The sequence below is a fragment of the Amblyomma maculatum genome, chromosome 11 (assembly GCF_055883805.1).
Source record: "Amblyomma maculatum isolate TAMU_Amacu chromosome 11, ASM5588380v1, whole genome shotgun sequence".
NCBI lineage: Eukaryota > Metazoa > Arthropoda > Arachnida > Ixodida > Ixodidae > Amblyomma > Amblyomma maculatum.
Window position 1 is genome coordinate 41751733 of NC_139354.1, and position 26092 is coordinate 41777824.

The 26092-nt window shown below is 49.8% G+C and overlaps 1 protein-coding gene and 1 pseudogene across 1 annotated transcript in view; both read left to right on the forward strand.

Moving 5' to 3' along the window:
- Window positions 1–26092, forward strand: part of LOC146173632 (dicarboxylate carrier UCP2-like) — a 143832-nt gene that overhangs the window by 23681 nt on the left and 94059 nt on the right. The window lies entirely within an intron of this gene.
- Window positions 11655–17493, forward strand: LOC146173634 (uncharacterized; annotated as a pseudogene).

Sequence of the window (26092 nt, forward strand, 5' to 3'; positions counted from 1 at the left end):
TATCTCCCTCTCTTGACTCGTACCTTCCTTCCTTCCTTCCTTTACGGCAGGTTACATGTGTCCGTGGAGAATTTTGAGAGATACTGCGTCTTTTCTATCCCGTAAACCAATTTCAAACGCCGCTGATGCCTGCTATACTAACGCCTCCTAGACATCTGGGTCTGCTTCTGTTGGCTGCGTGGTGCGGCGCGTTCGATGAAGCGGCAAATGAAGGCGCCGCACGGACGCCTGGATCGGACGCCCGGCGGGGCCACCTTTGTATACGGTGTAGCACAATTAGAGGCGCGATGTAGAATGCTTCTCCCAGCTAAACCGCGGAATCCTCGCAGTTCAAATTTTGCACAGAAATGGTATTTTGTTGCTAGTATTTTTTAATACCAAATTTGTTTGGGGTACTTGCCTGATTCGATCAAAAGAAGTCAGATGTTCCCATCTTGTGCGGCGGCGACAACGCAAGACGAGCCACTGCCCCAACAATGGTACTGGTGGCGCCACCTCATGCTGCTTACAACTCAAACCTTCTGCCAAAACATTCTCCCGCTCTTTTTCTGCTACAGAGTTGTTGTAAGCAGCATGAGATGGCGCCACCAGTACCATCGCTGGGGCAGCCGCTCGTCTGGCGTCGTCGCCGCCGCATAAGATGGAAACATCTGACTTCTTTTGATCGAATCAGGCAAGTTCCCCGAACCAATTTGATATTATGCGAAGCATATTAACGTAGGTTTCGGGCCTTCGCGCGACGCCCGGCGGTGGCCACCATTGACCCCATGGAGGAAGGAAACAACTTAGGAGAGGCCCTTGTCATTCCCAATGCATTGGAGAAAATGTGGCGGAAGTGACGTCAAATTTAGGGTTAGCCAAGTCGGGCCATTAGCAACGGCGACGCTGTTGCTATGAAAACTCGGGCCACTAGCAACAGCGTTGCTAAGGGTCCTAGGTACGTCAGCCGCGTCAGCGTCGCGGAGAAAGAACATGCGGAGGGTAAAGGAGGAGGAGAGGTTGCAGCGTCCGGTCGCGGCGCGGTCGCGCCGGCTTCAAAAAAATGATGTCAGGGCCTCTCCTAAGTTCTTTCCTTCCTCCATGATTGACCCTGAAGTGGGGTCACGTGACATGACGTCACACCGGCTGCAGATGGGGCCTCATATCGCGCTATCGCGCCGTCGGTCGCCTCCCGGCGGTGCCCACCATTGACCTTGAAGTGAGATCACATGGTGTGACGTCACACCGGCTGCAGATGGGGCCTCATATCGCGCCGTCGGACGTCGCCCGGCGGAGGCCTCCATGCTTCGGTTCGCGCCGTCGCGCTCGACGCGGCGGCGGCGCCACCATCGCTGCATCACTTGATATGTGACGTCACGCCAGGGATGAAGCGGCGCGCGCCCGCCGTCGCGTCAGTCGCTGTGCCCGCAACCGCGCCAGCGTCTTTGCGCCGGGCGTGTATGCGGTCAAGATGCCTCAACGCTAAGGACGTTAATAATAGGAATGCAAAACGAAGGCTGCAGCGTGGTGTTGTGTAGAAATGCTCAAAGACAATACAGAATAAGTGACGTGCAGACCAAGAGTCATGCATTTACGGACCATAAGAGTGTGTTTGTCGGGCTGCAAAGAATAAAGTACGACGATTAACCTAAAACCACGTCTCCGTTACTTAGCCCCATCCACACTGAGGCAGCTGCTTAACATGTTTTGCATCCACTGGGCTTAACCTTGATAAAAATACTAGCGACAAAATTCCCTTTCTGTGCAAAATTTGAACGGCGAGGATTCCACGGTTTAGCTGGGAAAAGCATTTTACATCGCGCCTCTAATTGTGCAGCGCGCTGTATATGCATTAATAGCCTGGCGACATCACCTGTCGTGATGGTACATCTCGCGCCCATTGTCGAACACAACCAGAATTTCATTGAATGCATCGAAGTTCACCGGCGTTCTATAATTAGTTTACAGGAAAGGCGCAGTATTTGTCACTCGCGAAATCCCACTATTCTCACGATAGACGGGGGGAACTAAAACTATAAAGAGCGTTTCATAATCCGGCGGGGCGTGGCGCAGTTGGTAAAGCGCTGGGCTGGGGAGGGATGGAGGTTCGATTCCCGGTGGAGACAAGGCTTATTAATTTATTTTTAACTCGTTCTCGAAAGCATGACACCTCTGCTGATAACCTTCCGTCGACAACGACCAGCCATTATAGGCTTTCACCCTAATATGCAGAACACAACGAACCCTGCATTCCCCTTCAGGCACTATCGTGCTGACAATGAGATGGCCATTTACATGGCAGTAAAAGGGCTCCACGAGGTTGCAATAGTATAGATTTCAACAATTCGCCGACTTGTCCCGAAATTTAAAAAATGAACAAACGCTTGATGCATGTTCTTGCATTAAAGGAAAGGCTTCAAGGTGTCCACGGGACGAAATTTTGAGCCAGAGCCCGGCCCGGGCCGGACGCTACAGACCCAAGCCCGGACCGACTCGGACAGGGACTGAGCCCAGCCCAGCCCAGCCCGTCGCTTGAATTTAAGGCCCGGCCCGTCATGTTATAATTGCAGTTGAAGCAATGAAAAAGAAAATAATTCCAGGATCTTAAAGTGTTGCGTTCTCACATTTGAAATGGCACATTTGCCGAGTATTCAGGGGCACAGAACGTACGTACATACGCCTAATCAACTTATTGCGCAAAAACAAATCCATTGAATCGAAGCACTTCCGGCGCTCTTGGATAATGAACCCGGTGAGGTTTCTTTCGGTGGTAAAACTTGCGGTTGGAAAGACTAACACGTTCTTTCCCAGGAAAGCAAGTTTTCGGTAAGCAGCCTGTTTGCTTCTCCAAAAGTGCGTTAGCTTTAAACCTAAACAAAGGGTTGATTTTGTGGCCAAGTACTCTGTGAGCTCGCCTAACTAATCGTGTACCTTTCACGTGAAATTTGCACAAGAGAAACGAAAGGAAACGCTTGAACCGCAGATGCTTCGAGCTATGTCCCGCTTTAATTAAATGAGGCCATGCCGAGGCATGTGTAAGCCACTACAGAAACGCTTAATAGATAACAGCATGACTCGGATTTTTAAACGAATAGAACATCAAAGCAGGCGTTACCAAAGCAGAGATGCGAAGCTCAAAACTAGATGGTCCACAGATGCCCCTCTGCTCGGTCACTAATGGCTACCAAATATCCGTTCGCAGCGAGGAGGACGCCGGGAAGGAAGTTCTCGCGTAGGGACGACGCGAGAAAATGCTGTGCATTCTAGACGCTTTCGCACTACGGCCGTATTCGCGCTTTCCCAAATGCTGCATGTGTTCGTGATCGGGGTGTTCGGCCGGGCCCGCCCGAGACAAATATACCTTAGCCCGGTATACCGGCCCGAGCTGAGCCCGAAGGAAATGGCTTTCGAGCGGCCCGGGCCCGGTTTCGGGCCGGCCCTAGCCCGTGCACAGATGGTTACATGGTTTGGTATGGCTTGGTTTTGGTGTTTAACGCCCCAAAGCGACTCAGGCTATGAGAGACGCCGTAGTGGAGGACTCCGGAAATTTCGACCACCTGGGGTTCTTTAACGTGCACTGACATCTCACAGCACACGGGCGCCTAGCTTTTCGCCTCCACTGAGATGCGGCCGCCGAGGCCGGGATTCGATCACGCGTCCTTGAGTACAGTGGCCGACCACCCTAACCACTGCGCCACCCTGGCGGGGCGCAGATGGCTACACTGTAACCAGCAGCGTTTGGACCGGGCGGAAAGCGCTACAAAGCAGCGATCTGGCCTCGGCGGGAACACTGTAAAGAGCAACGTTACAAACTAAAAAGCCGGTACGCTAAACTGACCAGCAACGCTCTGACTAAAATGGAATGCCAAAGAAGTGGGCAACGCTCAAGCACAAGTAGCGATCGGAACAAAAAGCATTCGCAGGCGACTAGCAGTTGCTCTCTCGAGCTCTCAGCTTGAGATATAAACTGATTGATTTATAGGAAGGGAAAGGCGCGGTAACTGTCTCACTTGTTTTCTGTGGACACCTCAACCGCGCCGTAAGGGAAGGGAGGAAGCAGGGAGTGAAAGTGGAAAGAGAGAAAGAGGAGCCGTAGTGGAGGGCTACGGAGTAATTTCGACCACCTGGGGATCTTTAACGTGCGCTGACATCGCACAGCACACGGACGCGTCTTCGTTTCGCCTCCATCGAAACACAGCCGCCGAGGTCGGGTTTGAACCTAGCTTGAGATATAGGTGCGCATACACGACCAATTTCGGTAACATATGCCTCGCAACGAATAATCATGCCAGTACGGGTGTAGCGCGGTTTAACTCGACTGTTAAAAAACAAAACAAAAAAGACAGCTGGAAAGGAGAGGAAACGTGCAGGTAAAGGTCAGTGCAAGAAAATGGACTGCGAACGCGTTCACAAGTCTGTCATCTCGTGTCGGGTAAATCGAGTTTTCAGCGTCCTTTCATCAACAGCGGAAAAGCAAGGCGTTTTACAAACCAAAAGGACTGTTTCGACCATCACTTACCCTTGTTTCGCAAGTCGCAACCACCACCGCTGTCACAGGCGCAGAAGGCAAGCACGTGCGGAGTGTGAGGTTCGCGCAAGGGTAGCAAGGGATCACAATTGCCCTGCATAAAATAAACGACTCTGATACCAGATTGCTTACCTCAATTCGATTTGAATTATAAAGCAACCAGCATGTTCAAAGCGATTCTATGGAAGACGCCGATTACACACATGGACCCCATGATGAACCTCCAAATATCATATGACATTGAAAATATCTCTAGGCCTAGGCTACAGCTACCAAGGTTCTGCGAGAGGGGCGATTATACGCAGAACTTACTAGGCTTGGGTGCCTCGATCCGCGTCCTCTCGCAGCTAGGGTGCTGTGAAGGGGTGAGTGCCGCTATGGATAGTACCGCTTTAACCTGGTGCCGCCTTCCGAATGCGGCGCGCTTCGTCGCGGCTCGCTGAGACGCGGGCACGGCGTTTCAGTAACGCCTTGCGACAAGTAATAATTTCACTGGCAGGCATAGCGCGGCTTAGCTTGACTTTTAAAATAAAGTAGACACTGAAAAGGAGAGGAAGCTTGCATGTAATGGTTAGTGCAAGAAAACTCGGACTGAGGACGCGTTTATAAGTGAGTTATCCTCAGTCTGTCATCTCGCGTCAGGTGAATTGAGTTTTCAGCGTCCTCAGCAACGTTTCATTAGAAGGGCGTTTTAGAAACCAAAAAGACTCGATCACAGCTTACCCTCCCTCGTTGCCTTGTCAGATGGAAGGCAGGATGCACCAGGCGCAGTCCTCCTGTGAGGGTACAGACCTCAACGAGCGACCACTCGTTTCGGAGGTCGCAGCTACCAGCGTTGTCACAAGCACAGTAGTCAAGAGCGTGTGGTGTCAGTAGTAGTACGCGCAAGGGGTCGCGAGCTCTAAATGCTCACGAGCACGTAGGCACGCTCATACTGCAGGTAATATATGACGCAGATACCAGATCACTTACAACTCGAATGAAACTGCAAAGCGGTCGGCGTTTTCAAAGCCATATAAAGGAGTATAGACATAATTTTTCGGTTGTTTTTGTATCTTCTATAATGCTGCGTAAGACATTACTTTACACGGATCACCTCGTGATATAAACCTGTGGCCGCTAAATGATTGGTAATCAAATTTTTTTCTGACCAGTTTTGGTTTCGGTTTCAACGGCCGATCCATGGCTGTGACCGTCAGATTCAAGTTTAGATTACGTGAGGGATGAATGAAACGGTGACATGATTGTTTCTATGTCGTTTTAATCACCAGAACACAAAAGCCTGCCTGCCTAAGGACATCAATTACAAAAGGTGAAGTATCAGTGGTGATATCGCTCTTTTTTCTTGTCGCGCGTGACCTCGACTTGATTTTGACATCACAGCCATCTCGACTCCTGAAACCGAAACTGGCCAGTAAAGCAAATTCAATTACAATTATTTACCGGTCGTAGGCAAAAACCTCGCGGTGATCCATGTACAGAAATCTCTTACGCATCATTAACAAGGAAAAATCCATCAAAATTTGGTGTCTACTCCATTAAAGGAAGACTCCGATTATTTAACGCACGGACCATAAAATTCGAATGGACCTAAAGACAAATTAGTCTAATTAATATTGGAAGATCGTCTTTAAAGCACGTAAGCAAACAAGTCGAACTTGGAAAAGCCAGGAGAGCAGGTACGCTGTTGTGCAAGCTTCTGTGCTTTCGGCACTTTTGCAAAGGAGCCACTCAGCAGTGTTGATGAAGCACACTCTTTGAAGTTCCCTTTTTGAATGCGTGGGACGGCGAACTCAGGGCCTTGGTTCATCCCGGTATGCAGAATTTTGTACCCTGCAGATGCTTCTCTGCCATGAGCATAACTGTTTATGCACATTTTTAAAGATAAAGGTGACTTATTTAAAAAATGTTTTTCTCTTTTTTTTTTGAGAGCGCCGACGTCTCAGAGATTACACACTGGTGAAACTCTGTTAGTGGAACTATACTGGTTTGTACTGGAACTATAAAGAAACCTGGTTTGCATTGGTTTCTACTGGAACCAATAATAAATATATTGGTAAATTTCTACTGGAGCCATTATAAGGAACTATACTGGCTTTTTCTCATTGCCTCTCAGACTGCACTTCAGGTATTTATCGAAAATGCTGAAAGTTAAATGCACCATCCTTTCCTCAAAAATAATTTTCAATCAGTCTTTCAAACCACCGCGGTTGTTTATGGTCAAAAACTTCGAGTAAAGAACTGGAGAACCCGGGTTCAAGCCTTACCGCCCCGTCCGTATTTCGATGGAGGCGAAACTGAAAGGCACATTAACGATCTAGAGGTGGTCCACTACGCACCACCTCGAGATCGTTAATGTGGACTAGTCCATTATGGAGCCAGCCGCGGTGGCTCAGTGGTTAAGATTCTCGGCTACTGAGCGAAACTGCGCCTTGCCCGCGGTTCGGTGGAGGGGAAACTGAAAGGCGTCCATGTGCTGTGCGAAGCCAGTTCACATTAACGATCTGAAGGTGATCCACTATGGACCACCTCCAGATCGTTAATGTGGATTAGTCCACTATGGAGCCAGCCGCGGTGGCTCAGTGGTTAATATTCTCGGCTACTAAGCGAAACTCAGAGGCGTCCAGCTGTACGTGCAATGTCAGGGCAGGTTAATCATTTCCAGATATTATTCCGCTACCACCCAATATGGTACCGCTGGTACCTCTGCGGTGGGTCTGCGAATGTGTTAAATATAGTGCGCTTATCCTACGGCATCAGCATTTTATATTCTCTTCCTTCTCTCTTACGGTGTGGTTGAGGTTCGAAAGCTTATCATAACACAACCGTCCAATTTCACATGACTTCCCATCAGTAATATTGTTTTGCGCTGTTGTAAGCGGCTGCAGCTCTATCCGCGCCATGCGATATACAGCTGTACCAGGCGCCACTTTTAAGCACAATGCCACCGTCGTGTCCAAAACAAGTTGCCGCAAGGAATCAGGCAATTCGCTTCCCGTGTGATTACTGTTTTTATTTCACTTTTTTAACTTCAAATTGTGCTCCTGTGACTGCCCGGCAGTGCGTGCTTCCGCGAGCGACCACATGTGAGCCTGTATGAATACATCGAACAGTCGGCCTTGATGTCCTGCCTTTTTCGTCTTGCCGGGAAGTGCGCGCTGAGACCGAAAGCTCCGCGTGTACTATTCCGGACGATAACGGCCGATAGCCCCACGTCGGCCGTCAGTGTTTTGTAGTGTGCCGCGTGCGTTGTTTTTGTTGTTGTTGTGGCTGTAAGAAGAAGGAAAAGAAAATGCACGGGCCTGTTACTGGCTCTGTAGCTGAGCCACCTCCGCCGCCTCGTGCAGACAGAAGAGAAAATAGAGAAGAAAGAAAAGGAAGAGGAAGAGAAAGGCGCGTGTCGCAACAACAGCCGTCGTCCACCACCGAAACGGTGGCGGGTGCAATGACAGCCTACAACACATAAATATTCTGCGGCAGGCTAGCCCCAGCGGCAAGCGGCGGTGACCCACTTGTCCCAGCCCCATCAGGGGAGTACCAGTCCCAACATTGACATGGACACAACAACCGCACGGATTGTACCTCTGTACTTGGACCTTTGTGCCGCTCAGTGACTTAAGACCCTACTACGGCCGACCCTCAAGCAAACTAGAGTGCAGTGTGTCATAGTGTACATATTTATTTTATTGCAAAAGCAATACTACGCCAGGTCTAACCGCTCGTCGGTGTGTGTCGTGTCCGTTTCCGTGGTCCCCGAGCCGGCGCTGCGGCTAGCAGAAGAAAAAGTAGAGGACGAAGAAGCAGAACGCTCAGTCACCCGCCGCTAATGGACAAGCTAAGGTCCAGCGATGACCCTGGCATTCAGTTCAAGGCCGTCGAATGGGCCGGCGTTGCCAAAAGTCTCCACGGCATGCGGCACGCTAGCGGACTTCCCCTATTCCTCCCACTTATTGTGAATAAAGTTTTATCAGCCTCAGCTAGATATGCGTTTCAGCATCGTTGAACCCTTCTAATTTTTATATTTTTGTCTACCCTGTCCTTTCTCCCTATCGCTAACCTCTTTGAATTCCTCTACCCCTTCCTCGCTCTAACTTTATTTTCGCCGCCCCAGTTCAGGTCCGTCAGATATCATACACCGAGTCTGGCAAACAACATTGCCTTCCTTGTGGATATATATTAAAATAACCACATACTACTACTTTCCACTTCAAGTGGGCATATCTCCCCATCTGTGTTTCTTTACCGGTTGTATTTCTACAAAGAATCTCAAGCCTCGTTCGCCACCGCCTGACGAACCTTCTAATTCACACAGTCCGCCTAAACTGGTCAAACGAAGTAGGAAATATTCAACTAGCAACATTGAATTTCGCCGCTGCACTGGTCCACGCATTGTACTGCACATACTGCAGCCTACATGGTCTCCGTTTTGCCAACCACGGGAGGTCTCGATGCGCGCGCTCACTATATACCCCTTCCTTGGACGGTCTCGATGCGTTGGAGAGCACGCGCTTCGAGGCCGGCCATATGTGTTAACGTTGCCAGGCTGATACGCTGCAATTTGCGCCAGATTTGGTGCGAAAATTGGCTGCGGTTTAGATTCGGTTAAATCTAGTGTAAAGCGAACACTGTAGTATGGTTACACACGGTAAAGCTTTTTATTCAGCAGAAGGTTTTTCTTCGGTTATGGCTAAAAAGAGACTCCGGAGATCCGTAAAGAAGTTCGTCTTGGTTTTAAATTGGCATATTGGTTGGCTGGGCAACTTTTATTTCCACTGGAGAAGGGTGCCCGCTTCCTCAAGGCGGGGAGTCGTGCGCCCGCGGATTAGAGGCTGACAGGTAGCCCTTGGCTTGTTGCGGCCTCTTCCGCCAGATGGGCGGTGGGTAGCTGGATCGCAGGGTCCGCCCTTCACAGCAGGGTATCCCAGGCTTCTTTACTTGTTATATTTTGTCCCATCGTTGGGGATTGTAGGCACTCCCAAATTTTGTGGTCGAGAGTCCCTCTCGCCCCAAAGTGTTTGCACTGATCATTGTCCCTAAGGTCTACTAGATCATGAAACGCCCAGACCGGGTTCATGAAGGTATTAGTTTGTAGCCGCCTCAAGGAGACTGCTTCTCTATTTATAGGCTAACATCTGGCAGGGGTACCAGTCTGCGCCCCAATTTGTAATTGTCAATGATTTCCCCTTAATTTTGAAGACGCTTGTCGTATGCCTAGTGTGCGAGGAGGCGCAACGGCTACCCGGAAGTAGAGAGCTCGGGCTAGCTCGTGAGCCGCCTCGTTGCCAGGGTCTGCAGCATGCGCGGTTGTACAAATTAACTGAATTTCGCTATACAGCATTCCTTGGATGAGGATTTTGGCTGCCCCCGATGATATCTTCTCCTTTCCAAAATTTTGGATGGCAGTTTTGCTGTCGCTAATTATGATCTTGGCTTCCGTTCCTACGCAAGCTAGCGCCATCGCAACTTCCTGCGCAGTCTCTATGTTGCGGCCTCTGATGGCTGCCGTGGATACCGGCTCCCCTGAGCCATCGACTACCGAGTCTACCGCCGCACCTTTTCTGCCACTCGCTGCATCGACATAGTCTACTTCCTTCGCTTTCATGTTTTCGAACCATCGCTCTAGAGCTTCGGGTCGTTTGGCCCTTCTTTCGACGTTAAATTTTGGATGCATGTTTCTAGGGAAGGGGTACTAGTAAGGCGTTCCTGCTTTCCCTACTAACTGTGACCTTTTTTGAATCCCTGTGTCTGGGTTGAGTCCTGCTTTTGCAAGGATCATCCTGCCCGTCTCGGTCGTGCTTAGTTTAACTGCGTGACTCGCACTGCCTTCGCTAATTCTGCCTACGTGTTGTGCACCCGAGTTCGAGCAGTCGTTCGCTAGATGTGCTCTTGGGAAGTCCTAGCGCCTTCTTAACGCACCTTTGGATCAGAGAGTGTAGTTTCGATTTTTTTCCGGTCACGATGTCAAGGTAGGACGTCGCGTTTATGATTCTGCATGGTTATCACGTGCGCCTAGATAAAGTTTAGTTTCTCTCCTTGAGGCCTCTTTCTTTCGTGACAACCCTCCTTAAGAGCCCGAGGGTGTGCATCGCATAACATTCTAATTTCTTCAGGACTTCGTTATGCCCTTGAGATGAGAGGACCATGCCATAGGATCCTGATCTGATATACTTTTGTTACCGGTTTTCCCTCTACCTGAATATGAAACTCCTCGCTATTCTTGCAGTGGAGGTATTTTGGGTTATATACTAACAAATTCGTTTTCTTTTTTTGCGGTAAGCACGAAAGTTTCCTTTGAGCCGCGTAATGGACAGTCATGTCGGTCGCTGCCTGCAAGCGTTTCTCTGAACTCGCATATCTCACCTGGTTAATTCAGAGGTTGATATCGTCCGCATACATGCAAAAATGTGGGAGGCTTCTGCTGGGAGGACTCTCATCGCCACTTTGAATAGGAAAGGCGATATCACTGAGCTCTGCGGAGTGCCTCTGTTTTCTAACTCTATCGTGGGAGATTCTGAAGCTTGGTATATCATGCAGGCTTTTCTTCCCGATAAGAAACCTCTTTGTAGTATGTTCGCTGCCCAGGAACGCTTCGAGCCCTACGAGGATTGCCTCGTGCCTGGCATTGTCGAAGGCTTTGGTGAGGTCTAGGCCCAGGATCACTTTGGCATCTTTCGATTGCGAGTCTATATTTTTTAGTCGGAACATCACGTTCTGCGTGCACAAGTGTTGTCGGAAACCTACCATCTTGTGCTGCCACAGGTCACTTTAGCACGTTAATCTCGTCTGGATTGCATGTACCGGCAACTTCCCGAGGCATATGAGGTTAGGGGAATGGCTCCAGCGTATCTTCCACCAATTTACCGGCACCTCAGACGCACTAAACAGGAGCTAGTAGACACCTACATCCGCCCAGGACCAGTGATATCTCTCTCTCCTTATCAGAAGAAGGAAAACGTCCGTTTAGATGCTCCCATCCTTTTACCAGAGGTACGAGCCGAGCTCAATCGTCTCAAGACGAACTCAGCTGCAGGACCGGGCCGGAAATCTAACCATATACTTCGGAACCTCGACGACGCCTCGATTCATGCGCTCACAGACTTTCTGCAAAAAAGGGTGGGAGTGGGTAGCCATCCTGCAAGAGTGGAGATGCGCCAACCTCGTGCTCATCCCCAACCAGGGCAAACCACCTACTCTCTAGAACCTCCGCCCCATTTTTCACGTCCTACGTGGGAAAACTATTGGTGCATGTAATGCAGACCCGTCTTCTTCAATACCTAGAAGAACATCACCTACTTCCAGACACGATGTTTGGGTTTCGACCGCACCTTGCGGCTCCAGACATCATGCTCTTGCTCAAGCATCAGGTGCTGACACGCAACACTTTTTACACCAAAGTCATAGTTGGTCTAGACGTCGCGAATGCCTTTGACAATGTCCGGAAGGAAGCCATTGTGCAGAACCTCCAGACCCAAGGGGTGGGACAACGAACGTATACATATATATGCGACTTTCTCACGAACCGCATAGTGCAACTTGACACCGTCCCAGGAGATCCTTCCATCATCTCTCCTGGAAGCAGGGTTACACCCCAAGGCTCAGTGCTTTCCCCACTCCTGTTCATCCTTGATCCTTGGTCTAGACTCCTTGGTCCTTGGTTCATCCTTGATCCTTGGTTCAGACTTGATCCTTGGTCTAGACTTCCTGCAGACCAACGGCGCTGTCATTGACCTGAAAGAAGCGCGTGTTTCCTTTTCGACGAAACGAGCCGTGGCGCGCATTGAAAACGAAGATCCGGGTCTGAACGTTTTGCGTATAGTTGACGATGACGTGAGGGTTCCGGCACGTTCTAGTGTGCTGGTTCTTGTAAAGCATGATTTGTTCCACGATTATGAGGGCATCGCGGATGGGCACCTTCCGCTACTACTCGAGAAGGAATTAGCCGTTGCTCGAGGACTCGTACAACTCCAGAACAGTTGTGCTACTGTCCTCCTGACAAATTTTGCTAAGGAGATGCGGCATCTCGCCAAGGACACGGCTGTTGCCGTCCTTCACGACGTTACTGCCTTACCTCATTTATGCACCGCCGGAACGAACCCTAAAGAAGAGGCCGCACCTTGTCATGCTCTGCAAACCGTTAAAATTAGCCCCGACTTGAGGCCCGATCAAAGGAATCTTCTCTCGGCTCTTCTGAGCGATTTCGCAGACTGCTTCGCCACAGGCTCGAAGGTCGGTCGTACTCCTGTCGCCAAGCACCGCATCATCACCGATGAGATCACGTTACCGGTATGCCAGCGCCCGTACCGGGTTTCTCCTAAGGAACGTGACGCCATTAAAACGCAAGTGGATGAAATGCTTGCGGACGACGTGATCCAGCCTTCGACGAGCCCATGGGCGTCGCCAGTGGTCCTTGTCAAAAAGAAAGATGGCACCTTGAGATTCTGTGTCGATTACCGAAAGTTAAATAACGTGACCAAAAAGGACGTCTATCCGCTGCCCAGGATTGATGATGCCCTCGACCGACTACGCGATGCCAGGTACTTCTCCTCATTAGACCTCAAAAGCGGATACTGGCAAATTGAAGTGGATCAGAGAGACAGAGAGAAGACTGCATTTGTGACGCCCGACGGCCTATACGAGTTTAAGGTGCTTCCGTTCGGTCTTTGCTCTGCACCGGCCACGTTCCAACGTATGATGGACACGGTTTTATCAGGTCTCAAGTGGCAGTCGTGCTTGGTGTACTTAGATGATGTTGTTATTTTCTCGCCTACTTTCGAGCAACACTTGGACAGGTTGCGCATCGTGCTTCAAGCACTCAAAGGCGCGCAACTAACGATCAAGCCTGAGAAATGCCACTTTGCTTTCAAAGAACTACGCTTCCTCGGCCATGTTGTCAGTGCACAGGGCGTTCTCCCTGATCCCGAGAAGACTACCGCAGTGTCAAATTTTCCACGCCCTACCGACAAAAAGGCACTTCGACGATTTCTAGGTCTTTGTTCGTACTATCGACGCTTCGTCCAAGATTTTTCTAAGATAGCTGAACCACTGACAGCACTAACCAGAGATGACATACCCTTCCTGTGGGGAGACGATCAAGAGCAAGCCTTCCAGGAGCTTAGAAGCCGCCTACACAAACCCCCAATACTCGCCCATTTCGATGAAGACGCCGCCACAGACGTACATACTGATGCCAGCAACGTTGGCCTCGGCGCGGTACTCATTCAGTGGCAAGGCGGAGTAGAACGGGTTATCGCCTACGCGAGCCGAACACTCTCACGGTCAGAGGCGAACTATTCGACAACGGAGAAGGAGTGCCTTGCGGTAATCTGGGCCATCAGCAAGTTTCGACCATATTTGTACGGACGACCCTTCCGTGTTGTCAGCGACCATCATTCCTTGTGCTGGCTGGCAAGCCTTAAAGACCCGTCTGGACGCTTAGCTCGTTGGAGCCTCCGTCTTCAAGAGTATGACGTTACTGTTGTCTATAAGTCGGGACATAAACACCAAGATGCGGATTGCTTGTCACGCGCGCCATTGGACTCCACCGCAGTAGAAAACGCCGACGAGTTTCTCTTTATTGGGGCCATTACTCAATCCCATATGGCTGACCTTCAACGCAAGGACCCGGAGCTGGCGCCGCTCATCGATTATCTGGAAGGACGCGGTGGTAGAGTACCGCTTGTTTTTCGTCGTGGCTTGCAGTCATACGCTTTACGAAGCGGAGTTCTCTACAAGCGCAATTTTGAAAGATCAAGAGAGACATTTCTACTCGTAGTACCTACGCACCTACGGCCTGACATCTTGAGCGCTTGTCACGACGAACCGTCCGCCGGCCACTTGGGAGTTAGTCGTACGCTTGCAAGAATTCGGGATAAATACTATTGGCCGAAATTATTACCTTCAGTACGATCCTACGTTAAAACCTGCCGTGACTGTCAACGCCGAAAGACTCCACCCGTGAAACCAGCTGGATTTCTTCAGCCGATCGCTCCACCGCAAACTCCATTCCAACAAGTGGGAATGGATCTTCTTGGTCCTTTCCCGATGTCAACTAATGGAAAGCGTTGGATTGTTGTCGCGACAGACTACTTGACCCGATATGCTGAAACCGCGTCGCTCACAAATGGAACTGCCACCGAAGTAGCCGAGTTTTTTGTCCACGACATCGTGTTGCGTCATGGCGCTCCGGCTGTTATCATTACCGACCGCGGGGCAGCTTTTACGGCCCGCCTGACTAAGGCTGTGTTGAACCTTACACATACTAGCCATAGACGGGCCACGGCATACCACCCGCAAACTAATGGCTTGGTGGAACGGCTAAACAGAACTCTGGCCGACATGCTGTCTATGTACGTGGATATAGAGCATAAGACCTGGGATCAAATCCTCCCATATGCCACGTTCGCATATAATACGGCACTTCAGGAGACGACGCGGCTCACACCCTTCGAGCTTGTCTTCGGCCGTCGAGTGACCACTCCACTGGATACAATGCTGCCCGTATACACCGACGACGAACATGAGCTTGACCTGGACATTGCTAGTTTTACTCAGCGTGCGGAAGAAGCGCGGCAGCTGGCAAGACAGCGCATATACCTACAACAGCAACTAGACGCTGACCGTTACAACAAGGGACGGCGCTTCGCTGCCTACGAGCCTGGAGACTATGTCTGGATTTGGACGCCCGTTCGTCATCGTGGACTCTCTGAAAAATTGCTGCGTCGGTACTTCGGCCCATACCGTGTCCTTCGCCGCCTCAGCGACGTTACTTATGAAGTTGAATCCGCGACCCAAGATCCCTCAAGCCGCAGACGACGCCAGTTCACTGATGTTGTGCACGTCGCCCGGATGAAACCCTACCACGATCGCCCCGCTGACTAATCTTCAGACTGATGGCGCCCCGTTTTGTGCTGTGGTATCCCCATACCAAACTAGCATACTATGTCAGCTCATCGCATCAAGCAGCATTTGCAGCATCGAGGCGATGCTGCCAAGAAGGGGGGCAATGACACATGCCATTCATAGACGACGAAGATTGGAACGGGCGATTCGGAAAAGACGACGAAGCAATACGGTGCTGCGCTTTTGTGCTGCCTTGACTGGCTGTTGGTGTTCTTCGGTGCCAGAGTGCCAGAGAGCCTTCTCTGTAACGTTACGTTACAATACCCAGCACCTCCACCAGATTTGTAACGTAACGTTACAGAGAAGGCTCTCTGGCACTCTGGCACCGAAGAACACCAACAGCCAGTCAAGGCAGCACAAAAGCGCAGCACCGTATTGCTTCGTCGTCTTTTCCGAATCGCCCGTTCCAATCTTCGTCGTCTATGAATGGCATGTGTCAATATTGTGCTGCTTGGCCTATGTAATCTTTTGGCAGACATCCCCCCTTGCACCGAAGCCTCTACGCCGACGACCTCACTCTGTGGATTACACATGGCAGTGACGGCCAAGTCGAGGAGACTCTCCAGACAGCCACAGATCGCGTTGGTACCTACTTGGTCAGAGTCGGCCTATCCCGCTCGGCCACCAAGTCTGAATACATTATTTTCCCGACTCAGGGCAGGCGCTTCAGATCACCTCCGGCCTCCTTTAGTCTGCAAGTACAGGGCACCCCCATACCCTGTACCGACTGAATCCGCATCCTGGGCCTTCATTTACAAGATAATGGAGGAAACGCCATTACTCTTCAGCGAATAGATCAATCTATAATCCAGATCAGCCGCCTGCTCAACTAGTCGCCAACAAGCATAAGGGCATGCGCGAATCCAGCGTTTTGCGCCTCGTACAAGCCTTCGTTTGTACATGCATTGCCTACGTTGCCCCTTACTTTCGCCTCACGCCAACAGATCGGGAGCGACTGGATGCATCAATACGCAAGGCATACAAGACAGCATTGGGTCTATACATATCCACTTCCACCTCCAAACTGATGACCCTCGGGATCTCCAACACAGTCGACGAGCTAATTGAAGCGACTCTAACTTCCCATTATGAGCGCCTCTCGCTGACACATGCAGGCCGCGCACTACTGAGCCAAGTAGGAATCACCCCTCTGAGGGCGGCTTCTACGTATATGGACCTCACGCCTCAGCAGGGACTTAGTCTTCGTATACCTCCGCTTCCCAAACGTATGCATCCAGAGTACCATACCGAGCGCAGAGCCGACCGAGCCCGGCTACTCCAGAAACATTTTGCCGGTCGCCCCTACGTTACATACAGCCTCCCACCACCCCCTTCGCCCCGCTATAGTTGCGGTTGCATTGGCACCGCACCGAAACTGGCACAACGCCTGCAGCGTCCTGAACGCCGCAACTGTTACCACCGCGGAAAATGTAGCCATCGCGTTAGCTCTGACCGACCCCTCCACCAAAGTAGTCGTTAGCGATTCTCAACAAGCAATTCGTAACTTCGATGCAGGTCGTATATCCCGACCGGCGCACACTATCCTCCGATCTCTCCCCTTACCGTCTACACCTCGTCTTCTCTTATGGGCCCCAGCCCATGAGGCGCTCAGCGGGAACGCACAGGCGCATGCTCTGGTCCGAGAACACCGGGCGAAGCACCCTCCTCAGCCTCCCGTTTCCACTGACACTCTCCAAGACACTCATTTACGCCTTGTTACGTACACGGACATCCTGCAGCATTATCGGTTCGAACGGTGTCTATAACCCCTCCACACCAGGAATTACCCCGGCGCGAGGCCGTCCATTGGCGCAAAATACACAGGAACCTTTCCCAACCCATGGCTATATAGCAAAAGTTTCCCAAATCTTATTGCACCTAGCTGCAAACACTGCTCACAACCGGCCACATTCATTCACATGGTGTGGACATGTATACGAAACAACGCAGACAATACAGCTACAGTGGATGCGTGGGAGTCCCTCCTGCGTACCACCGAGCTCGCCCAACAGCGCCAGCTCATTTTGCGCGCTTTGGAGGCCGCAGAGTCCCAAGGGATCTCTGCTGACCTTCTCTATGCAGTGTAACCAGTCTTTCGCTGGTTCCACTGTTTTGGGAGTAAATAAAGAGCTCATCATCATCATCATCATCATCATAATCAAATTTTACAGTTACGAGGGTTTACCTGGCTTGGGTATTAGTATTATATTTACCGTTTTACTTGCGTCCGTTTCCTCACGGCATGCTTAGGTGTCCACCTGTAGCGAGAGACTGCGTTCCTCCAATTCCACGGTTTTCTTTTTATTTCGCAAACTTGCCTTACGGCATACTATATTAAGAAATGGTGCAAAGCATTGCCATGTTGTTGGAGAAGACGCTGTGTTTTCATAGAACTTGTTCTACATCTTCGTGCAGCTGGCGTAACCTAACATATCGCCAACATAAAAGCAGCTGCTGTTAAGAAGGGGGAGAAATTTTTTTGCCGATATTTACTGGGGACCTGAGTCTTTGCATCGTGTCTTATTCAATGGCGAGCGCCATTGTTATTCACATGTACTGGTTGTACTCTGCAGTAATTTTTTTCTGATATCGAGGCGTCGGTGACCGGTGGGCTGTGTGCTTTCCGAGGTCCGCGATTTCGAGTGGCGCCGGCGGTAGGGCGTGTTACCCACGCGATAACGCTTCGCCATGTGGCATGTCGTGCCGAATGATCAATGCCCAAACTGCGGCCGCACGGAAAACATGAGACACGCGTTCTTTGAATGCCCAGTCGCGCTGGTCATGTGGCGCTTAATGAGAAGGATGTTCTCCGTGCACGGTGGCCCTGCCCTACTGAAAAAATTGTATGAGGCAATAACCTCACATTTTCTCACACATTCACACTCAATTCAGATAAGAAATCACATATAAGTCGCATATAATTGCATAAAGTCGCATAGTTTCTTGCACATTATCGTAAATTATGTACGATATTTTATGATAATGATGTGCACCGTATGAGAGTCTATGCGATTAGATGAGATTTTATGAGGTTATTTCCCGGTAGAACTTTTAGTTTTTCAGTAAGGTGGCGCTGCATACTGCCTTGGAGGCAGTACTTGAAATAAACATGGGCACTGTAATAAAAATAAAATATAGTATTAAAATATAATAAAAATACGGTCACCGCAATTAAAAGGTTACTTGCGATGATAATAGAGAGTTTTAGAATAGGGGGCCCCAAGCTTTGGGGCTCCCAAGGAGCTTGGGGCGTCGAAATGCGCATGCGCAGAACGTAAGGCGCGCTTGGGGTCTTGGGTTAACGCTAGGGGCGGCCCCTATTTTTCGGAAATAGCGTTCGCCCCAAGCCGCCGTTGGGTCGCTTGGGTTACGGCAACATGGCGGCGACCGGCCAAGCGGCGGCCGCTCGCCTCGGCACACATTCGTCGTCACCGCTCCATGGTGTCACGCGTTCATGGCAAACGAAAGGCCAACGAAGCTTATGCTATGTCTCATTATGCCCGCACCACCAAATTTTAGCAATAAAACGCCCCATATTTTCTGATTGCTTCCGGATTTACCGAGCTGCTAGGCCTAGCGAGTTCGCCTCGTTCAGTTGCCATGGGCACCAGACGGCGGAAAGCGCGGAAGGTTCAAATGAGTTTTCCCGGCCTCGGCCTGGATTGACAATTGGCCGATTTCGTCTTGTATGACAAAAACAGTTTGTATAACTGGTAGTTTTAATATAGTTTTGTGCAATAGTAGCACTTTTTGATTAACAAAATAGCGTTGTTGGCACTTATATATTTAAATGCGTTTTCTTGGTTTACCGTCGTGGCGCTGCAATCGACGAACGCAAGCCCGGCTCCGCTGCGTCGGGAAAACCCCTATTCTAAAACTCGCCGCTCGGCTAGCACGTTGCGCCGCCGCACGCTATTTCCTTGGGGGCCCCAAGCCTTGGGTCCCCCTATTCTAAAACTCCCTAATGGTTGTTCCACAGAACGGTCCCTGGAGGGCACGAGTTCAGCGTGTGAAACATTTCAAGCTGCTGATGGTGCTCTGGGACATCTGTTTCGAGGCCACTTTTCGAAGAAGCATCTGCATAGACATGCCAGGTCAATATGCCACGGCCGCGAATCGGCTAATTTCGATTGGCGATCTCGCGGTCAGATCCCATTCACTGTGTGTAAGCACATTTTACATTCCCAAACTATATGGAATGCAAAAAAAAAAAAAAAGGCTTGCCGGATTTGCCAGACTTTCTTAAAATGGAGAATTTCTTTGTCCAAAAATATTGATGTCGACTAGTCGCTTTAACCGGCAATTGAAATTATTCTCAGCCTGACATCCGCTAATTCCAGCTCTGCGTCGTGCATTTTACCTCTGAGCCTTCATGCCGGTTTTTCCTGGAAGTAGACAACAGCTCCGCGTCGCCGGTGTTCTCGTAAACAATGTGCTTGGCAGGAAAAACGCAGGGGAAATCAAGCAATGATTTTTGCGTCGCGTAACCAATAGTGCACTGCTCTAGCCAATAAAATGTCGAAAATCCAAGGTTGGCTTCCTTTTGGTCCCAGCACTCGCGCGTTTAGCAGCTGAGGCGTGCTGCAACACAGCACAATAGCGCGAGTTCTATTTCTGGCTGCAGAAGCAGTTTTCCTGATACAGGTGAAATGTGGAAATGCCCTTGAGGTTTCTTTGCACATCAGTCTATCCCAGATGGCCGTAGTTAACAATATTCTCTACACGGCTGCATCATACAATAGTGTCGGCGCATTACACTGCTCACGCAATGTTTGAACGCAAACTTAGGCTCTGTGACTAAACTGTGCCCATGCGCGCGGCTGCGTTTCGATGAAGGCGAAACGGGGTGACGTCCGTGTGCTGTTTGACGTCAGTGCATGTTATAGAACTCCAGGTGGTCGAAATTTCCGGAGTCCTCTACTACGGTGTCTCCGCTTTGGGACGTTAAGCCCCCAAAACCAACCAACCAACCACCTACTATGTTTAAGAGGCGGCATAGTTCACTCTCGTCTTAGCCTTCGTGAGGACAAACTAAAAAATAAGTTTGACAATGAATGCATTTCGATAACGAGTTCGGAAGAATCACGGGGCCGCGTTCGCGCTGCTGTTGTCCATTCATGCAGTTCCAGCAAGTAAAACCGGAAGTAGCTGAAAGTTATGACGTTTCTATAGAAGTTTCAAGGTTTCTGTGCCCTTGTCGCACTCAACAAAGGGCATGTAGACGACGGGCCTCCGAGTGATCCCGTTATAGGTCGGCCGCAGCTCGGTAGATGGACCCCGTGGCGTGGCGACAAGAGAAGCGCGTGGAGCGGCGAACAGGATCTGGCTGCGCCGCTGCGCGTAGGGCCAGCGCCTAATATATTAAGGCGAAAGCCTTTAATGGCTCAGGCTGTCGTGGACAAAGTGTGTCCCGCTTTTGCGGCGTTCTTATTGGCTGAGACGGGATGCGTCTCTGCCATCTGCAATGCCACAGTTGAACGAACACGCGCCAAGCAACGCCACGTGACAGTAGTGATGGTGTACCGTCTAAACACACACTTGCCGGAGAAAGTGTGATAGATACTGCGCCTTTCCTTTCTTGTAAACAAATTATAATTGTATATAGCACTGCAACTAATGCCGACAAGAGGCTAACGATGGGAGGCAAATTATAAGATAGGAAGGGTAGGCTTTCGCCATTCTCCTCTTAAGAGACATCTAAGAGACCATCTAATCTTTTATACACCAGACTTTGAAAGCATTTTTTAATTATTTAATTATATTTTATTTATTTAATTGATCAATGTTGCACACTAATGCTTCTTAATTGGCATCAGCAAGGATTGGCTTTTCACTCTGAGCATTGTGACACCTTTCAACCCCATTTATCCAATGTTTTTTGTTTTCATTTACGAAGTTCTTTAATTCGTCAAATAATCAATTTATTACAATGCTTTCATTAACTCGTGATCGCCTATAATCCATCAATCAATCATCAATCACTAGAAGCACAAATTGCTATGCTGCGATCTTTTTACTCAGCCCCTCGATTATTTCCGACAAGCAGTGCTGACTACTACTACTGCCCTGGCGGCTTTTCTATCGAGCGAGCTTTGTAAGCAATCGCTTTCAAAATTAGCGAAATGAAAGCACGTTGTTAAAGGGACTGCCGCGTTTAACCTCAGGGCGAAGCTTGAATGCTCCCCTAATTCAAACCGTCGCACCACGTACAAATTTGCTGAGGAGGAGGAGAAAACATTTATTTACAATAGAATGATTTAGGAAAGGGAAGTGCGTATGGTTTTGGAGTTGAGTGGCAGACCCTATTCCGGAACGCCATTGGCCGCTGCCGCTGCCCGAGCTCTCTGGACCAGGACACAACAACAACAACCGAGCTCTCTGGACCAGGACACGCCGGACCTTCAGGTCCGAGCTGGACAGGGCCGCCTCTCAGCTATCCCTGGTGTGCTTTTTTATAACATTTATATTTCTATTTAGCTTGCAGGCCGACACCATGTGGTATAGGTCAGCATACTGCCCGCAGAATTAGCTGAGGGTGGCTAAAAAGTGCTTTTTAGGCCCACGATACACTAAGAAGGGGGCTGGGACAGGCAGGTCACCGCCGCTTGCAGCGGGGGCTAGCCTGCCACCGAATTTTTCTGTTGTAGGCCGTCATTACACCCGCCAACGCTTTGGTGGTGGATGACGGCTGTTGTTGCGGCGCGCGTCTTCCTCTCCCTCTTCCTTTTCTTCTCTATTTTCTCTTCTGTCTGCACGAGGCAGCGGAGGTGGCTCAGCTACAGAGCCAGTAGCAGGCCCGTGCATTTTCTTTTCCTTCTTCCTACAGCCACAACAACAACACAACAGCACCTACCCGTGAATGTCGGGTCCACGTCTTTTAGTATGGCGGAATTTAGAAAACACCCGGTGTGGAGCCGTCTAAGGTGGTACTTCTCAGATATGTCGAGAACTTTGGCGGGTCCCGGAAGTGCCCTCTGCCAGGGGCGTAAATGATTTGTAATGTCCTCATAAGTTATGAGCGCGATTGGTATGGTTGCCTCGGTAGAACCGGAGGATTGAGTGGAACCCCGGGGGAGGAAAGCTTGGGCAGCCGCGTGAGCGGTCTCGTTCCCCTCCACCCACTGGCGACCGGGCACCCATATAACCTGTTTTTTACTAGTAGCCAATTCTGCATTTCTCGTATGTGCCAATAATATTTTGCTGAAAAATACTTATCGTACTTCGTACAGCTGGGTTCAAGCCATTCTTAAATCCCACCAGTTTAACCTTCTTTTACTCGCTCCTACATCCGCTGCCTCGGTTTTCAGCGATTTCCGCATGCTTTGTTATCGAAGGCACTTTCTTTCCGCAAACTTGCTTAAAATGTTCGTGCAGTTTGCGAAACATAATAATCGCTTACGTATAAGGACCGCTTTTAATAAGTGAGGGTCAAATTTTTTGTAGAGATGAAGTGCGGGCCTGAACTCTTTATCGCGTCTTATGCAACCGAGAGCGGCATGTTATACGCATCTTATGAATCCATGATGTATTTGAAAAAAGGGCCATTCGTACGAGTGTGCGTTGGTCGAGTGAATTAGACGACAGAACGTGCGAGTTCTGAAAAGATAAGCTGTTACTGACGTTCTGTACACCTTCCCTATAAAAGATGAAACTGATAACTGCTGGTTTCGGCTGTCGATCACTTTGCTATGTTCAATGGTCGGTATTCTTCAGCCTTCGCTCCTGTGTTCGAACTAAACGCCAATCCGAACAAACTTCATTAAAGTTACAGGCTGAGTCGTTAGCATCGGCAGAGTCAAAGATTTTAAAGACTTTAACATCGATGAAGCGCACTGTGTTCACTATACTTTGCTGCCCGCAATTGCCCCTTCGTCCTCCTTGGCCGACAAGTGACCCCCTTGACTGCTCTCTTTCTGCTCGTACTCTACTGATGGGGCTGAGACAAGTAGGTTACCGCCTTTTGCGGCGGGGGCTTGCCTGCCACAGAATGTTTTATCTGTTGTAGGCCGTCATTGCACCCGCCACTGTTTCGGTGGACGACGGCTGTTGTTGCTAAAGTTAAAGTTAAATTGGTTCACAGGAAGAGAAAGGCGCAGTAACTGTCACACTTGCTCTGTGGACACCCGAACCGCGCCGTAAGGGAAGGGGGGAAGGTGGGAATGAAAGTGGAAAGAGAGAAAGGGGAGCCGTAGTGGAGGGCTACGGAGTAATTTCGACCACCTGGGGATCTTTAACGTGCGCTGACATCGCACAGCACACGGACGCCACTTCGTTTCGCCTCCATCGAAACGCAGCCGCCGCGGTCGGGTTCGAACCCGGGAACTCCGGCACAGTAGTCGGGCGTCTTACCACTGCACCACCCGCGCGTCTTTCTCTCCTCTTCCTTTTCTTCCTTCTCTATTTTCTCTTCTGTCTGCACGAGGCAGCGGAGGTGGCTCAGCTACAGAGCCAGTAGCAGGCCCGTGCATTTTCTTTTCCTTCTTCCTACAGCCACAACAACAACACAACAGCACCTACCCGTGAATGTCGGGTCCACGTCTTTTAGTATGGCGGAATTTAGAAAACACCCGGTGTGGAGCCGTCTAAGGTGGTACTTCTCAGATATGTCGATAACTTTGGCGGGTCCCGGAAGTGCCCTCTGCCAGGGGCGTAAATGATTTGTAATGTCCTCATAAGTTATGAGCGCGATTGGTATGGTTGCCTCGGTAGAACCGGAGGATTGAGTGGAACCCCGGGGGAGGAAAGCTTGGGCAGCCGCGTGAGCGGTCTCGTTCCCCTCCACCCACTGGCGACCGTGCACCCATATAACCTGTTTTTTACTAGTAGCCAATTCTGCATTTCTCGTATGTGCCAATAATATTTTGCTGAAAAATACTTATCGTACTTCGTACAGCTGGGTTCAAGCCATTCTTAAATCCCACCAGTTTAACCTTCTTTTACTCGCTCCTACATCCGCTGCCTCGGTTTTCAGCGATTTCCGCATGCTTTGTTATCGAAGGCACTTTCTTTCCGCAAACTTGCTTAAAATGTTCGTGCAGTTTGCGAAACATAATAATCGCTTACGTATAAGGACCGCTTTAATAAGTGAGGGTCAAATTTTTTGTAGAGATGAAGTGCGGACCTGAACTCTTTATCGCGTCTTATGCAACCGAGAGCGGCATGTTATACGCATCTTATGAATCCATGATGTATTTGAAAAAAGGGCCATTCGTACGAGTGTGCGTTGGTCGAGTGAATTAGACGACAGAACGTGCGAGTTCTGAAAAGATAAGCTGTTACTGACGTTCTGTACACCTTCCCTATAAAAGAGGAAACTGATAACTGCTGGTTTCGGCTGTCGATCACTTTGCTATGTTCAATGGTCGGTATTCTTCAGCCTTCGCTCCTGTGTTCGAACTAAACGCCAATCCGAACAAACTTCATTAAAGTTACAGGCTGAGTCGTTAGCATCGGCAGAGTCCAAGATTTTAAAGACTTTAACATCGATGAAGCGCACTGTGTTCACTATACTTTGCTGCCCGCAATTGCCCCTTCGTCCTCCTTGGCCGACAAGTGACCCCCTTGACTGCTCTCTTTCTGCTCGTACTCTACTGATGGGGCTGAGACAAGTAGGTTACCGCCGTTTGCGGCGGGGGCTTGCCTGCCACAGAATGTTTTATCTGTTGTAGGCCGTCATTGCACCCGCCACTGTTTCGGTGGACGACGGCTGTTGTTGCGGCGCGCGTCTTTCTCTCCTCTTCCTTTTCTTCCTTCTCTATTTTCTCTTCTGTCTGCACGAGGCAGTGGAGGTGGCTCAGCTACAGAGCCAGTAGCAGGTCCGTGCATTTTCTTTTCCTTCTTCCTACAGCCACAACAGCAACAGCTTTCTGCCCGTTTAGTGCCCACCGGCGATTTTACCAAGGCGCCCGCCTCCGAATCACACGCAGACTCATCGCACCGCGTCTCATTGTAACCAATGTGATTCAATAATAATAATAATAATAATAATAATAATAATAATAATAATAATAATAATAATAATAATAATAATAATAATAATAATAATAATAATAATAAATTACCTGGGGCTTAGCTTTAGTTAAGCCCGGTAGGTTGCGAAAGCTCAGCTCGTAGTGTAGCCAATTGGGATTTACCATATTGACCGTACGATTAAAGCAAAGCGCCCGCGTGCTGTGTGATGTCAGTGCACTTTAAAGAACCCCAGGTGGTCTAAATTTACGGAGTCCTCCAACCCGGGCTTCTCTCATCGCCTGAGTCGCTTTAGGACGTTAAACCCCACAAACCAAACCGATTAAAACAGGACACACATTGGAGTTTACTATTGTTTAGCTTTATTGTTTATACCTATGAAGACACTTCGGTGATCACTGAAGTAGGGAGACTTTGCCTCCACACGAGTAATCACATGTATATTTTCTCCTCTGTCCGCACGAGGCAGCAGAGGTGGCTCAGCTACAGAGCCAGTAGTAGGCCAGTGCATTTTCTTCCTTCCTACAGCCACAACAACAACAGCTGAGGCATTGGGAGGTGGTTATAGCGAACTAAAATATTGTGTATTCTAGTTCACTATAGACGTGGTGAACGGTGGCTGATCTTGGCCCTGATGGGGCTGGGACAGGTCCTGTCCGCACGAGGCAGCGGAGTCCCGCCGGGGTGGTGCAGTGGTAAGACGCCCGACTACACTGG